The sequence below is a fragment of the Triticum dicoccoides genome, chromosome 4A, assembly GCF_002162155.2.
Source record: "Triticum dicoccoides isolate Atlit2015 ecotype Zavitan chromosome 4A, WEW_v2.0, whole genome shotgun sequence".
NCBI classification, from domain to species: domain Eukaryota; kingdom Viridiplantae; phylum Streptophyta; class Magnoliopsida; order Poales; family Poaceae; genus Triticum; species Triticum dicoccoides.
In genome coordinates this window covers 544,392,042-544,409,517 of record NC_041386.1, presented here as the reverse complement: position 1 = coordinate 544,409,517, position 17,476 = coordinate 544,392,042, and the positions used below count along the sequence as shown (strand labels likewise).

General features: G+C 46.6%; 1 long non-coding RNA gene across 1 annotated transcript; it reads left to right on the top strand.

Moving 5' to 3' along the window:
- Window positions 1-1,704: 1,704 nt before the first annotated feature.
- LOC119286659 lies at window positions 1,705-15,479 on the top strand. Its single transcript, XR_005140614.1, has 7 exons — window positions 1,705-1,721; window positions 2,813-2,906; window positions 2,999-3,040; window positions 3,259-3,582; window positions 3,982-4,221; window positions 4,842-5,593; window positions 15,111-15,479. It is a non-coding gene; the product is annotated as an uncharacterized LOC119286659 (long non-coding RNA).
- The last annotated feature ends 1,997 nt before the right edge of the window (window positions 15,480-17,476 follow it).

Sequence of the window (17,476 nt, the reverse complement as noted above, 5' to 3'; positions counted from 1 at the left end):
CACACATTTATAGAAGTGTAACGCTTAGAGAAACGTCGAGCTATTTTGTGCAAAGACATGAAAGTTTTACTTTTTCCAGGCCAGGGTAGTAGTACTACATGGTTCAAATATTTAGATACCTTGTAGACGAACCGTGTCTCTTAGTTAACTTGTAAAATACATGAAGGTGTTAGGGCTGAGCCGCCATTTTATGTCTTGTCCTATTTGCTGCTTGAGCCGTTAAGTTGTGCTCATGCACTTTATCTGTATGCATCCACTTGACCATGTGTTGTTGGGTAAAACTTCTTGCTGCAGTGATCAATGAGCAACCCTGTCAAGTTGGCCAAATAAGCAATCCATGGATGGATTCTAGCAATTGATTCATCCATCTATCCATCCATCTCTAAGGGAAGAAGCAGAAGAATCAAAGAAGATGGCAATCTCTATGAGCAGCCTGTCACTGATATCGGAGGGATGAGGGCAACTTTGGATCATGTTGCCTACGGTTCCTCCTCCTATGACACAGCAGCCGCTACAACTTGCACATGTGAGCTCCTCTCTCTCCCTTCATTGGCTCTACCCTGTTGCTCTGAGCACATCCATCGAGCCATGGCTATGTTACTCCGGGTTCATGGCCATCGTGCCATGGCAATGTCTGCTTACGGTTTGGACTCTGGTGCTACAGACCTAGCATAATAATGATGTAGTGCTGGGTTTTAGAATGGCCCCTTTGGTTGGAACTTGAGCTTTTTCAGGCTGTTTAATAATGATGTAGTCCTAGCATAATATGGACAGTATTTTCCTTGTTAAGTTTGACTTTTGTTTGGTAAATAATGTAGTTCTGTTTTCTGTGTTGTGCCTTCATGCTCTTTGAATGACATCTTTGTGTGATATGTATGCATTGGCAAAGACCATACTGATGTGGAGCATTTTCAGGTTCTTTTGTGTGTTCTGCATCTTGTAGTTATGTGAACCAGTAGTATATCCAGGGTCTCTTAAGTGCTAGAGTTCTCTGTTCTCTTTATCATGCTTAAGTTTTCGGTCTTGATAGGTCCATTAGTATTTGCTAATCAGCCCCTTTGGTTTGATGAACCATCAGAAGATCAATTTTGGTATGGAATTTCCTGCCTGGAAGCAAAATCATATGGTTGCATTCATCTATTTCCTGGTATTTAATTTTCATGAGCATGATAAGAACTCAGAGAAAGCAGGAGCAAGGCAGTTGTGGATCGTGTTTATAAGGAGTACCCATTTTATTATCTTGTAATGTTTCCTGGTTTCTTAAACATTCTTACTTATCCTACAACTACTTTCAGGTGCTCGCCAAGATCCTTCGCTAGGTATACCAACTCAGGACAGCAAGGCAAATCACAATCCATCAGACTGCAACAACCCTCATAGCAGATGCAGCTAGCAAAGATGAGATCCAGGCGAGGGTTCCACAGCTAAAGAAGTAGCTCTTTGAAACTAATTCCATATATGATTATGAGTAGTTGGTTGAGAGAGTTGCAAAACTTTCTAGTGGTGTGGCCATCATCAAGGTTGGAGCGACAACCGAGCCAGAGCTTGAGGAACGACAAATGCGGATCGAGGACGCGTAGAATTCCACCTTTGCGGCCATCCAAGAGGGCATTGTTCTCGATAGTGGCTTGACTTATGTGCACGTGTCTACCTATGTCCCTGTGATCAAGTAAAGAATCGAAGACCATGATGGTTGCCTTGATGCCGACATCATTCTGAAGGTAACTTGCTTAGATATAAATATGTTAAATGGGTTGAACTACATTGATCTCTTTCATGGCAACCAGTTGGTAAAAATTGTATTTATCTGAGAACTGACCTGACAATGGTATCTTGCACGTGTGCTTACTATTTCGTATGTAAAATGGGCAGTGTCCTTGTTAATTAGACAAATTTATTTATTTGACGTCTATTGTTGCCAAAATAGACCTAAACAAGAAGCCAATATCTTCCCTGCATGGCCTTCTATTTGAACTAGTAGATTGTTTTCTGAATTGTTTGTTGTAGTGCATGGTACGTCATGCACATGTAGTCTGGCGGAAGACCAAAAAGGACAAAATGTCTAGGATAACGGGCAAGCTATTGAACTTTGTATTATCCTTGTCTATACTAAGTAATTTAGAAACTGAGAGCTTCGTCAAAGCTGATCCTGTATAGATTTTCAAGCCAATATATCATGGCTATGTAAGTGTTGATCTGTTCGGCCACAATTTGATTGGAGATAGAAGGAAGCGTGTAGGTTGTTCTTCATTCCTAAAAGACATAGCCGGGATGAGTGTCGCCAGCAACCTAGCTGGACATAAGCAGCCATAGAATTAGTTTTAAGTTAGTCGTTCATGTGTACAACGTTTTGTTTTTCTTGCCACAAGTAAGCACCCTCAGACAGGTGTCTAGTCCATGGACCACATTTGTTATGCTTAGAGACGAACAATAAGATCTCTGGTTTACAATTTATTGTTGATTAATAGGTAATCATTATATTTATGCTATCGATGCAAGTAATAGCAATGTGCATCGCAACTAAAAGTTTCATATGTATATAGAAATGAGTTTGGCCTCAATCTGGTTAAATGTTTGCAAAACTGGATCCCTTATGCGGACTAGCATTCTTCTCGCTATTACTCTGAAATAGTGTGTTATGAATTGTTTGAGATATTGATAGCGGCCTGGTGGTACATTAAAGTCCAGGGAACTATCCGTATCCGGATCTGAACTCTTTCTAGCATTGTGGTAGGCTGTAACATAATCTTGTTTTTAAGCACTGCACTGTTATTCTAGTCCGATTTTGTTGTGACATGGTTTCCTCACGTAGGTACCTTGATGATTCCATCGCTGGTGGTGATCAAGTAGATACCTGATAAGGTTCTGCCCATCTAAGGAAGAAGTGGAGCTGCCCAAACCTCAAAGTACAGTCCTACTAACTCATTATAAATGTTAATGGAAATTCTTTCCATCGGTTCTCTATAATGACTGAGCTTTTGTCCCCCAACCTTCTCAGGGTTATACATGCAACAAGGAGAATCTAGGAAATTGGCAACTGGTACTTCTTTTTCTGTGCTATTTCATTTTTCCTTTGGTGATGAATTCTGTTTGGTAGCATTTTTAAACCTAACTGCATAGTTTACTTTGGTGGTGATCTACATTATCTTAGTGGTAGGCCATGGAGCTAGCTGTGTCACATGTAGGTCGTATGCTAGGTGATGCGCTGTTGTTCAACTTGTCTGATTTTCCCTTACGCGGTTTGGTTTTCTCATGCAGGTGCACAAGATTCGCCTCCTGCCCTGCTCTTTCGGTGGCTGATTCTTCTTCGACTCCGCTGTAGGCGTCAAGTCTCTCCTCTGCTCCCTCATGCCTGTGTGCCCATGGCCATCGAGTTGTGCCAAGTCGATTGGGATGCCTGCATTGAGCCACTCATTATGCTGATCAGCAGCATCTAGCCTAACTGTGTGCCAGGCAAGAAGATGCATGTGGAGCATTCTGTGGACAGTGGGAACTTGCTGGCCCCCACATACCTCCTTGACCATGGTGCTAATATCAGCCAGGAAGGGGAAGAAGGGGCCACTGTTCCCGGCTGCAAAAATGGTACTAGTAACTGCCACCAAAACTTTATTGTAAAACACTTGATGCTCTCTGTAATATACATGCTCTGGGTAGCCCCAAAAATTACCTCGATTACGAGGATTACATGTGAATAGGCATCCTCAAAATCCTGCTCAGTCCTCTTTGCTTTTCTTGTAAGTGGTGATAATTTGGTATAAATCAAACCGTAGTCTTCTCTTACACTGTCACACAGTTCACATGTCCATTAGCCTGTTCATGTTTGTTACTACTACTATATTTTTGTGGGTCTTTGTCACAGGACCATGTTTCCCTATTTGCTGCTTGCTTTAAGTTGTGTCTAGAGCTGTTGTAGCCTACATTATTGTTGTGCTCCTATATATACTCATTCCAGCCACTTCACCCTGTTGTGTTTTGCTACAGTGATGAGCAATGTGGTGAAGCAACAACCAAACTCCAAGGTAGGGCGCGCCCTATGATAGCGAAATGATGACAAAGGTGAATGGGTCCTGGTGAACATCCCATGATTGATGCTGCTTTCAGGACCATGGTGCTGTCTGGCACAAGTTTGGCCAGCGAAGCAGTTTTTCCTGCTCCGGCGATCACTCTGACGCCTCCTGTTCTGCCCCTCCAGTGGTTGCTTCCTCTTCGGTTCCGGCATAGGTAAGCCACTGGTTCCTCTCCTTTGCTCTCTCCCTCATGCTCTATGTACCGACAACGACCGAGCCGTGGTTAATGAAATGAATAAAGGCCATATACATATCTTTTTTGTAGTACCTTAAAGCTTGGATCTTTTTTGTCATACTGTCAATAAATCCATTTTCTCTCAACCAATCAGAGCTTGTTTTAGTGTGACTAACATATTGCTTTTCTCGCATGCTACAACTTCCATTTAACCAAGACCTTGACTACTTGTCAGCCTTTGTGTGTTCAGTGCAAACTCAATCCACTAATGCAATAACATCATTCTGTTTACCGTGGGATAGTATCCTTATGCTTCAGCAGTTATTTAGTGTCGTTGTAAACAGTTTTGGTGTTCCAGCTACAATAAGCAAGAACTACACAAGTTGTATACTAAAGTTGATGTTCCCCGGGTCTCCTTAATATGGAATTCTTATTATGATGGAGTTGTGCCACTTGCGACAGTCATGTGTGGCTTATTGTGGTGGATAGAAGTCATGAATCTCAGTGACAGATACATAAGTTTTACTGCAGTTAAAGTGAATATGGGTAATTCAGTGATTCTCTGGTCTGATGCATGGCTCCTCAATGGCACTGTGCAGCCCCTGCTACAAATTTTTGAGGGCCCTCATCACCAACTATCGAAGACATATGGCGCCCTGGATGCAGTTGATCCATCCATCCGTCTCCAAGAGGAAGACGTGGAGGAATGAAAGAAGATGGCGATCTCTATGAGCTGATGCAGTTGATCCATCAGTCCATCCACAACTGTTCATCAGAGGAGAAGGGCCTCTTCTCTTCATCAACACCAAGAGCAACCACGACCCAGCACTCAAGCACAGGTACCCCTTATTCATCCCCACCAAATCTTAATCTATTATACCATTACTACCAAGACTAGGAGTGGGAGGTGCATACATATATCATTCAGAATTAGGATGACCATACATTTGTTGGTACGAACGATGCTTTGATTTGTCATTTCTAGTAGTATGATCCTCAAATGAAGTGGCATGGGATAAGCAGGTAGTGTAAAGTAGTATGTCTTGACCTTGACATAAAGAAGTTGATTTCTTGCTTATAACATTTTATTCAGCCCGAAAACATCCTTGATGTGCTCTTTTTTTTGTTGCGCATGAGCAACTGGCTGGATGCCGGAAGAAGCAAAGATATCGCTGCTGAAGCAGCACCTTCAAACATCCAGAAGAGACGGCCTTAGAAGACTATTGATCACTGCTTTGTTTGAGGAGAGATGAAGCTTCTTATCCTTCCTGGTGGAAGCAGTTCCCCAAGCGCTGGACTATCGTCGTCCTCTGCTTGCTTCTTCTCCTTCCTGCTCTGCAACATGGACCTTGTGAGTTCCTATGTTCCTCGGACCTACTTATCTGGTTACTACAGTAATCATTGTGTGCTGATAATTTAATAGCAGAATTCTGCCAAGTGAGGATGAGTATCCAGATGAGTATTGTTGTGTAGACTACATGAATGGATTAGTGTCTATCATTGTTTGCCTCCTGCCTGCAAGTCTTGAGGCTCCTACAAATAGGATGTCTGCTCTTCCTGCTACACAAATATCTTTTCTTTAACACTTCTTACGTCCATGGATTAGTTCAGTACAGAAAAATTGGTGGATAGAAACAAGCTTTCTTGCGATGCTTGAAAAATAATAAATTGTCTAAAACACTAGAACACTCGATTGACATGTCATTTAAGATCTTATTAGGACCAAGGATTAGTCAAGTTTTCTCTTGTTTCATATATGTATCTCCAAACGACAATTTTTCTCGCATTCTAACTGAACGAAGGTCACATTTTATCTCCACACATATGGCTTGTTCTGCTAAAATGATGCCCTTGTAGCAAGGACATTGGCTACTCTATGTGGAATTATGTTTTACCCGATGTCTTGTGTGGAATCATTCCTGGTACCCAAGATGGTGTCCTATTGGTTACTTGGCAAGCCAGTGCCTTTTGTCATTTCTAAATTAGATACTATCCACATAGTCAAAGTCATGTTTGCCATACAGCCTCGGCTACAATCATTCTGGTAATTTCCTGGTTTTCTTAGCTCTGTGACATATCTTTTGAGCTATGGCCCCTCTTCATGCCGGCCATGGAGCCATGGTTGATTCTGTGATGTGAATTGTCATGCTTTTAGCGATGATAATCTTTTCCCTACTGTTAGCTGTCTTTCGGTTTGCTCCTGGAGTCAACATGATGCTCATGTTTTGTAGCAACTAATCTGATTGAACAGGTTGGTCATGGCGTTCACCCTTGACGTGCATGCAGACCTAAGGATCTCTTTGGTGCAACTTGGTCGCCCTCGTGGTCTCCGGCGATGGTTGTTTTTTTTTCGAAAAGGGGGAAAAAACCCCGGCCTCTGCATCAGCACGATGCATACGGCCCTCTTATTAAAAAATGAAGTAGTGCCAACATGGTTCCAATGGTCGTAGAAAAGTAGAAAAAGCTCACACAGAGCCAAAAAAGGCTAGAAACAACAACTAGCCAAATCAAGATGCCACAACCGGCTGGGTAAAGTAGATAGGAACACTAAATGCCTATCCTATTACATGACCGCCATTCAAACCGGTTGAAGATATCCCGAGCTACCATCTCCCAGCGGACAGATCCAGTAACCAAATGCTCCCTGGCCTCCGTTTGGGTGAGTGGCGACCACGAACGAATCAGTGCCGTAGTCCGGAATAAAACCTGCAAAAATTGTATACATGATATTCTGTTAAAGACCAAATCATTTCTGCAATTCCAGATAGTCCACAACAAAGCACAAGCCCCGACCCGAATATGTCTCGCTACGTTAGACTCAAACCCATTAAGCCATGTCCCAAAGAACGCATAAACAGAAGTCGGGGGTTTGATATTGAAAGCAATGTGGACCGTCTGCCAAAGTACCTTGGCCAGCGGGCAATCAAAAAATAGGTGTTTAATAGTCTCATCCCGATCGCAGAAACTACACCTAGTAGGTTCTGTCCAATTACGCTTCATCAAGTTATCCTTAGTTAAAATTACTTGTTTATGGACAAACCACATAAACACTTTTATTTTCAAAGGAACTTTGACATCCCACACATGTTTGGACGTAGGAATGGAGTTCAAATTAATTACATCAATATACATTGATTTAACCGTGAATACTTCAGACTTAGTCAACTTCCAGCGTAATTCATCGGGTTGTTGATAAAGCTGCACTTCCATCAGTCTCCTAACCAGGCGGAGCCATTCTTCCCAACGATTGCCCGCTAGCACTCGTCTGAACTGTATATTAAGGGGGATAGATTGAAAGACCGATGCAACGGACACCTCACGTCGTTGAACAATGCGGTACAAAGAGGGATATTGGATGGCTAAGGGTGTGTCACCGAGCCAAGTATCTTCCCAGAAACGTGTACTCGTGCCGTTTCCAACAACAAACTTTGTCCTATTAAACAAAGCCTGCTTGACCTTCATGAGACCCTTCCAGAAGGGCGAGTCGGTAGGCCTTACTGTGACCTGTGACAAGGTTTTTGACTGGAGGTACTTGCCGCGAAGGATTTGAGCCCATATAGCATCATTTTCTGACGAAAGCTTCCACAGCCACTTGCTAAGAAGGCATTTATTCTTAATTTCTAGATTCTCAATACCTAGACCCCCTTGGTCTTTCGGTCTACAGATGATATCCCACTTAGCAAGCCTATATTTTCTTTTAAGCTCATCACCCTGCCAAAAGAACCGCGATATATAGAAGTCCAGTCTCTTCCTAACACCAACTGGTACCTCAAAGAACGAGAGAAGAAACATCGGCATACTTGTGAGCACCGAATTAATTAGGATTAATCGGCCTCCATATGACATGAGCTTGCCCTTCCAGCAGCTCAGTTTCTTCTCAAATCGGTCCTCGATGCACTTCCATTCTCTGTTCGTTAGCCTACGATGGTGGATAGGAATTCCCAAGTATGAGAATGGTAGCTCTCCCAACTCACATCTAAACAATTGCCTATAAGCATCCTGTTCATCTTTGGCCCTACCAAAACAGAACAGCTCGCTCTTATGAAAGTTTATCTTTAACCCGGTCAATTGTTCAAATAGGCATAACACCAGCTTCATATTTCTTGCCTTAGCCAAGTCATGCTCCATAAAGATGATTGTATCATCAGCGTATTGTAGGATAGAAACACCTCCATCAATAAGATGAGGCACCAATCCACCTACTTGACCATTTTCCTTAGCCCTTCCTATCAAGACTGCCAACATATCCACCACTATGTTAAACAAGATAGGGGACATCGGATCTCCTTGTCTTAGGCCTTTATGTGTCTGGAAATAGTGACCTATGTCATCATTAACTCTAATTCCCACACTACCTTTTTGCGTAAATGATTGAACCTGTTTGCGCCAGGCTTCATCAAAGCCTTTCATACGCAAAGACTGTTGGAGAAATGGCCATTTGACCTTGTCATACGCTTTCTCGAAATCCACTTTAAAAATCACTCCATCTAATTTTTTGGAGTGGATTTCATGGAGCGTTTCATGCAGGACTACCACCCCTTCAAGGATATTTCTGTCCGGCATGAAAGCGGTTTGGGACTGTTGCACCACAGAATGCGCAATCTGTGTGAGCCTGTTAGTCCCGACCTTAGTGAAAATTTTGAAACTAACATTAAGGAGACATATAGGCCTGAATTGCTCAATTCTGACCGCATCCGTCTTCTTAGGAAGTAGTGTGATAGTCCCAAAATTCAAGTGGAATAGTTGAAGCTGTCCAGAGAACAGATCATGAAACATAGGTAGAAGATCCCCCTTAATAATATGCCAGCACTTCTTATAGAACTCAGCCGGGAAACCATCCGGTCCAGGAGCCTTATTGTTTTTCATCTGTGCAATAGCATCGAAAACCTCCTTCTCCGTGAATGGGGCAACTAGAATGTCATTATCAGCAGCCGATAACTGAGGCACATCCTCAGTTCTGGACTCATCGAGGGACACTGTATTCTCCTCCGGCGGTCCAAATAACTGCTTATAATAGTCGGTTATGTATGTTTTTAGGTTATGCTAACCTAAAATAGTGCCCTCGTCCTGCTCAAGCTGAAATATTCGCTTCTTTCTGTGTTTGCCATTAGCTATTAAATGGAAGAACTGAGTGTTTGCGTCCCCCTGGACCACTCTACGTACTTTAGCACGTAAAGCCCACTTCAGTTCTTCTTCGCGGAGTAGTTCTTTTAACCTCTTTTCCGCCTCATTTTTAACCTGAAGCTCTGCTGGTGCCAAAATGTTGGATTCAGCCTTAATGTCCAGGTCATGTATAAGAGTAAGGAGTTTATCCTTTTCAATCTTATACACACCACTAAGGTGCTTAGCCCAACCTCGTAAGAAACTTCTCAAGTTCCTAATCTTATTCTGCCACCTCTCAATTGGAGATTTGCCTCGAACATCTTTAACCCATTCCCTGGCTATCAAATCTAAGAACCCTTCCCGTTCAAACCACGACGTCTCAAAGGAGAAGGTGTTCTTGTTACCCACATGATTCGGCTCCCCTGAGTCCACGGACAATGGGGTATGATCAGATATTCCCCTCGAAAGAGCTTGCACCGTAACCAGCGGGAATTTCTGTTCCCACTCCACGCTTGCAAGAACTCTATCAAGTTTTTCGTAGGTTGGGTTTGGCAGAGCGTTAGCCCATGTGAACTTTTGACCAGAAAGTTCTATCTCTCTCAGATCCAAGCTTTCAATAATGGTGTTGAACATGAAGGACCATCTGCCATCAAAGTTATCATTGTTCTTCTCCTCCCTCCTCCTGATGATATTGAAATCACCTCCAACTAAAATTGGCAGCTGCTCTGATCCACAGATCCGAACAAGGTCTGCGAGAAACTCCGCTTTAAGCTCTGGTTGCGCGGCACCATAAACCGCCACCAAAGCCCAGTTAAAGCCATCCATCTTAGACCTAACTCGAAACTTGACCGCGAAATCGCCCATCACTACACTACGGACTTCAAGCGAATCGCATCTCACACCGAGTAAGATACCACCCGATCTTCCTCGCGGAGGGAGGCAATGCCAATCAAAATCAATACCACCAACCAGAGAGGAGAGAAACTGCGGTGCAAAGTTATCTCTACCCGTCTCTGATAGAGCAACGAAGTCTAACTTCTCTTCTATAGCTGTCTCAGCCAGGAATCTTCTTTTAGCCAAGTCCTTTAGACCTCTGATATTCCAAAAAATTCCTCTCATAGTTCATCATGGAATTTTTTCGTGGTTCGAATCCTAGCACTCCTACGAACTGCGGAATCGGGATAGATCTTCCGTTTCCACTTACGCTTAGGTTTACTAAGCTCAGGCACCCGGTCCTCATGACCGGGTTCACCAATATTAGTCGAATCGTTCTCTGGGGAAACATAATCTTCCTCAGCGTCATGGTTGGTGGATGCTAGATCCGCACAGAAGCTATCAAGCACTCTAACCCCTAACGCATTAATCTCATCATCATTCATTGGTTTAACTGCTGCAAGATTACGAATAGTCTCTAAAGCACGTTCCGCCTCCAGATCTAAAATATCATTCACCGACTTAGTAATCTCACTGTCCGTAGCACCTAGTGAAACTCCTAATTGGTTTGCATTATTTATAATGTCCTCATTAGAAAAATGCAATAGTGAATTAGATAAGTTGACGGACATACCAGATGTAAACGCAGCCTCCTGAAGCTTGGCCGCCCTCATAGCGCACCGCTGCTGCATATCATCTATCTCGGGGACGTCCAGGATGCGAGCACTCATCCGTCTCCCCTCGGCAATCGGGTCCGGGATCCCGCCAAACGCGACCACCTCCTCCCTAGTAACACCTGGCATAGAGCCCTCCGAAGGCTGTACCGGGGTTACCTGAGAAGGCGTCAGCGGGCTCCCGATCCCCCTAGACGGGAATCCCACACTAGGGACCCTGGTCATGGGTAGGGGCGGAGAGGAGATGATGACGGGGGCCGCCTGCCCGCGCCCTCCTCCGACCGCAGCCGCAGGCTCAGACGCATGAGCCATCAGCGAGGGAGAGACGGTCCTCCTGATCGTCGAGGGTGAAGGGGGAGCCAAGGCCTCCTGCCCCAGCGCCCCCCCACCTCCGCTACTGCTGCGGTGGTTATCGCCACCGTCGGGGAGGCAGGAGCCGAGGCCGCCTGCCTCGGGATCCCGCCCCTCGTACTGGCCGACCCACACTGGGCCAGCGTGACCGACGCCGCCGAGGGCGTGGTGGGGTGGGAAGAAGGCGAGACCACCTGCCTCGAATCTCCCCCCCTCGACTCACCCTGCCCGTAGACGCCGACACCGGAGTCGCGTCCGCCTGGGGTGCCAGTGCAAGAGAAGCTCCCTCCAGGCTCCTCTCCGTAGCTTCGACCATAGTCCTGGGCTGGCGACCCGCAAAAAAGCCAGCCTCCCTCTCGAACTCCAACGGGGGGAGCGTGTACTCAAGACAATCATCAGAATCTACCCGGTCACTCCATAATTTGGGAGGTGCCGAGGCAGGCTGAAAAGACCCAAAGCGCAGAGTAGTCATGGGCACCGCTGGGGAAGCAGCAGGCTCAACCCCGGTCCCATCCCCGGGCAACTGAGAAGAACCATTAGACCCCTCGTGCGTGGTCTCATCTGACGGTGCCCCCTTGGCCCCGGCATTACCATCATTGTCTTGCATGTCAACATCATTACCATTAACCGCATCATCAAATAAATCCGTGTCCTCAAACTCGACGTCTAGCGGGAACACCACTCCCCTGTAGGTCCAGTTGACCTTATCGGGCACGAACTCAATATCCAGAACACTCACCAATATCCGGGGGCACGTGTGAACGCCATATCCACTTTTTCTGTCTTCCCCACCATTATGCCCATGCTAGCCACCACTCGAGCGTCCTGCAGAGGCTTAGAAGGAGCCCCTGTAAACCGCAACCAGACCTGCGTAAGCGGCTTCCCCTTAGGCTCAACCTGCTTCCACTCATGGAACTCCAAGATACACGTAGTACCGGGAACTCGACACAGGCCAAAGCTCAATAATCTCTGCAGATCATCCACAGTTGGGAACTCAACCTTAAAAGACCCGTCCTCGATAAGCACCAGTTCCCATCGAAAATCCCCGGGAACCAACTCCTGAAGCCTCCTCACAATCTGTGCCTCAGTCACCTCGCCCTGGGTTGCTTTCACAATCCCGGTAGTCAAGCTTAGTGTATCCTCCGGGACCTCTCTTGCCGCCGGGGACTCGAAAAACATGAGCTCAGCATAATAGACTCCATAAATGTTCAGCGTCGGAGGCAGGTCACGCAACAACGGGCACTCCCCGGAATCGTGTACCGGCTTGCCGCACGTCTCGCACAGTTGGGCCACACATTCAACAATGAAGTGACCCTTCTCACAGCAGCGGTAACAAAGCATCCTTTCCTTCTTTCGAGCATATTTGGACGCCCTTTCAGTAGCCTCCTCCACCGTCCCAGCCTCAGGAACCTCAACACTGACCCCGACGTTTACCTCCATCGGCTGGGGCTCGGTAAGAGTATGACCATCCTCCGCTGTAGACGCCGCGGGATCAACTGCCCTGGGCGGGGGCGGTCGGCGAAACCTCCCACGACCCCCACCCCGACCACCACGATGGCCAAGAAATCCTCCTCTCTGACGGTGATCCGGGCCGGAAGCCCCCTCAACAAAACCACCTGCCGGGCCGAGAAACGGTCTCTCAGCAGACCCGTCACTCTGCCAGGCATAACCCCGGCCGCCCCCCGTGGATGAAGACCCTCGATGCTGTCCATCTCCATACGCGTCCGAACCGTCGTCCCCCCACTGACCTCGGGGCGGGTCATAGGACTCTGTCGTGTTGGTGTTCTGTCTCGTTTGCAATGATCCCGAACGATCCTGCGCAGGCCGCGCGACGTAGTGCGGTGGAGGCTTGGCACGAGGCTGGTAGCCGACAGTAGGCGCAGCTCCTGAGACCGCACTACCTCGGCCTAGTGCTGCAGCTCCCGGCGCCGAGGGTCGTGTCCCGCCCCGACCCGTGGCCGGTTGCACACCGGTCGTCACGCCCGGTGCCGGGGGCCGAGTCCCTCGCCGGCTCGCAGCCGTCGGCGCAGCGACCACTCCTGGTGCTGGAGGTCTCGGCCCGCCCCGTCCAGGCAAAGGAAGCGGCGGCACTTGCCCTGGCCGGTGGGTGCCCAGATTGCCCGCTCCACGACCAGGGAAGCCGGGCACCGCGCCATCACCCGCCGGTGCCCCACGTCCAGTAGCCGCATCTGTCGGCGGCGCAGCCCCGCCCCGACCCGAGGGAACCACCGTGACGGTTTTCTTGGCCGGCGGCGCTGCCGCCCCGCGGCCAACCATAGGCCGGAGAGGCGTGATCCTCTTCGCCCGACCCGAGCCACACGCTGGGAATCCCGGAGTCCCTCGCCTAAGAACCCTAGCGCTAGCAGTCGACGGCGCGATAGCAGAAGAAAGAGATATCGCTGCGTTCGTGCATGGAGGTTCGCTACGTAGGAGAGTCAGGTCCGGTCTAGCCTGGGCCACATACCCAGCCATCCCAGGCCCATCTCCTCGCCTCCCCGACCGACACATAGTCGGCCTATCGCAGCCCACCAAAAAATTCAAACGAGCCGATCGCATCTGAGCAATCTGGGAAGGTTCTGCGGACGCCATGGCCGCCGCCGGCGCCGGATGCACGCCCCTCCGCTTCCCGTTCATTCGTCTCTTAACAGTAATCCACGACTCCGGCTTAATCATGTCGAAAAGAGTAAGATTCGGAAGGCATACCTTGGGTATAGGGCCTTTCCATGGCCTGACCGTCGATGCCGCATTTCTCCGATGAACGACACGTCGTACCACTTCCCTCCTCTCGTCCGGGTGAAGCCCCACCTGCACCGGATCTTCCACCGGCACCACCGTGTCTACGTTATTGGCGACCACATCTTCATCATAACCTGCATGAAATAGATCGCCAATCAAATCCGAAGGCGTAGGTGACAGCGGCGAACGTATCGCCATGTCTCCATCTCCGGCGTCGTCCTCGTTGTCTGACTCCATCAGGGCCCAAAACCGGCCGCCAATACCCGCCCGAGCCGCCGCGGGGAGGCATGGCGCGGCGGCGGCCTCCGCGGTCCCCCGGGGAGGCATGGCACAGTTTTGTATGATACAATTTAGGAATATTGGTCCAGAGTGTTTTGAATAGATAGGTGAATGCAAAACGTGTGGTGTAGGCGTGTAGCTCAAAATGTTGGTGACCTCCGGTATGGTTGTTGGGCGCCCATGCGTGCAAGGTTGAAGACTTGGTTTGGTGCACGTCGCCTCTACTACGACGCCTTAGCGCGGCGTTGCCTTGCGGCCTTGGTTGGTAAGTTCCTAGTCCTAGCTCCCCACCTTTGTTACACTTGCCCCTTTCCTGAAGATATATCGATCACATGCCATGATGTATCAAAGGTTCAGACTTGATACTTTTGTGAAACTGCATTTGTATTGTTTTTCACCTTGTCCAACATGGTTTCGCACCATAGAGATCGTGTCTATTCCTAAATCATACTCCCTCCGCCCGGAATCACTTGTCGCTCAAATGGATGTATCTAGCACTAGATACATCTGTTTGAGCATCAAAGCAATGTCCTGACGGAGGTTATAGAGCCTAGCACTTGCTATTTGGTCGGTTTGATTGTATGAAGTACTACTACTACGTTCAGTCATCCATGAATGGTAGTTTTACTGTAGTTTTACACGAGTTTGAAGCACTGATTGTTTAATGGACTTCTGTTGATGTGTTGAGTGTATTCATACTAATACTACATTCAGTGATGATAGTTTTACGTTATTGTTGCATGGAGAAGAAGCGCTGATTGTTTTTCTTTGGAATTTTATTTGTGTGTTCAGTTGCGATGAGTACAAAGTGGTTGGTGAAGTGGCTACGGATAAGATCAAAATCCTGCGAGCACTACTTTGTCACCACCCAGGTTTCTGATCTCAGGGCGAGGCTACAGGAGGTATGAAGAATGGCCATGCTTTTATATTCAACATAAGGAAGGTTTGTCTTGGTTCATTCAACCTGAAGAATGACAACACATGGAACGACCAACTGTGAGAAGTGGAAGCTTATTTAGTTTGTGGTGGCGTTGGGTTAGCTTGTTAGCTGTGTTTGGCTTTTGTTGAGGAAAAGATTTGGTCGGATGATGATATGGAACCTTTCATCCAATCCAGTGTAATGACTTGACTTGCGAGTGCATGAATGAATTTTGTAATGAAGGATGTGGTGATTTTGATTCTCCGCCAACGCGTTATGCTGCTGAAATTTCTATCGAAAATCCACACAACTTGTCAAAATTTTGGCCTTGTTCGTAACAAAACCAAAACTTTTGGGTCTTCCGCCTCAAAATTTTGGCCTTTTTTTTGAGGCATCAAAATTTTGGCCTTGATTGTAATGAAACCAAAATTTTGGCCTTGTTAGTAATGAAAAAGATGCTGAAGTGGCTCGCTCGCTCTACATGGTGTGATAAACTAATATTTTTTTTGCTTTTTGTCATTTTCATTTCTTTTTACTCTAATGTTACTTATTTTTTCCATACCCTCCGGACTCATCAAGTTCTTGGATGTATTTCATGATAGCCTCGCTGCAACTTCTTTGGCTTACAGTCATCAAGTTCTTGGATGTATTTCATGATAAAATGATGATTTGCTAGAGGACTTTGGAGTATATGCTCATGCAAGGCTTGCTGTCGGGAGTACCAAATAGCACAGAGGGTGGTTAGTACATGTATGAATTATGCGGCAAGGAGAACATCCATAAGCACAAAGACTCACCGTTTAGGATCAGGCTCAGTACCAATGATATCCATCACTATACTAGTGTAGGTGCCTTCAGTACCTTGCTTAATATCATTCACCACACCTTTGCAATTCGATGCAACTAAAACTTCTGGTAGTGAAAGATCCAAAGCTAGAGCCAGTGCCTCTCTGCATGCTAATGCTTCAAGGGTCGTCGGGTCGGTGATTCCAAGAACCTTGATAGCCTAAGAGCCCAAGTAGTTGTCGTTATGATCCCTGCATACTGTGTTACAGGACCCCTCATTCGTTGCTCTTGAAACAGCTCCATTGACTCGAATCTTTGCCATACCCATCTTGGGCTGGTGCTATTACTTGGAATAGTGGCAGCTCGTTGCAACTTCTTTGGCTTACAGTCATCAAGTTCTTGCATGTATTTCATGATAAAATGATGATTTGCTAGTGGACTTTAGAATATATGCTCATGCAAGGCTTGCCGTCGGGAGTACCAAATAGCCCAGAGGGTGGTTAGTACATGTATGAATTCTGCAGCAGGGAGAACATCCATAAGCACAAAGACCCACCGTTTAGCATCAGGCTCAGTGGTGTCACTGAGGACTTGAAACAACTCGAGATCTTGGAGAACCCATACACAATGAGCAATGTGGAAATGAAGGAGCGAATGCTGTCATGAGTCCTCCGCCCCGCATAATCTGTAACTGGTGGCAGTAGAAATATTCTGGTGATGTAGCAAATCGACAGTTGGAATGGATTGTTGGGCTAGCCTCCACTGGAATATTTTCAGTTTAGAGGGAACATGTATTTTCCATAGCTTCGTCCATGACTTCTGCCCCTTATTCAAGTCTGAAGAATCAGACCTGCCCTCCAACCATGCCTCTCGTCTCAATTTTTTGGAGACTAACATACGATACGCCGACCATACTATAAACACTCCATTCTTTTCATATGTCCAAGAACAGAAATCCTCTATGTGTTTGGTGCATAAAGTATTGAGAAAATCGCTTCAGCATCCGTGGGCAAAAAGATCTCCTGAATTGCCACATGGTTCCAGCTTGTGTCAGCTAAAATTAGCTCTTGAACAACCTACAGTGAGTTTGGAACTCTACACAAGACCGGCCGCATGTTGTGTGGATGTGGTAGCCAATTATGTTGCCAGATGTTGGTCGTCAGACCATCACCAATGTGTCGAATTAATCCTTACACTAAAGTATCATGACCATCTAGGATTGACCTCCAGACTTGGAAAGGACATGAACCCAGTTCAGCATGCAAAATTTCAGATGCAAGAAAATACTTAGCTTTGACAATCCGAGCACTTAGAGAGTTTTGCTCCATAAGGATTCACCATGCTTGTCTGGCTAAAAGTGAGAGATTGAACAACTCAATATCCCTAAAGCCAAGTCCACCACATTGCTTTGGTCTAGTCATCATACTCCATGAAACCCAACTTGGTTTTCTTT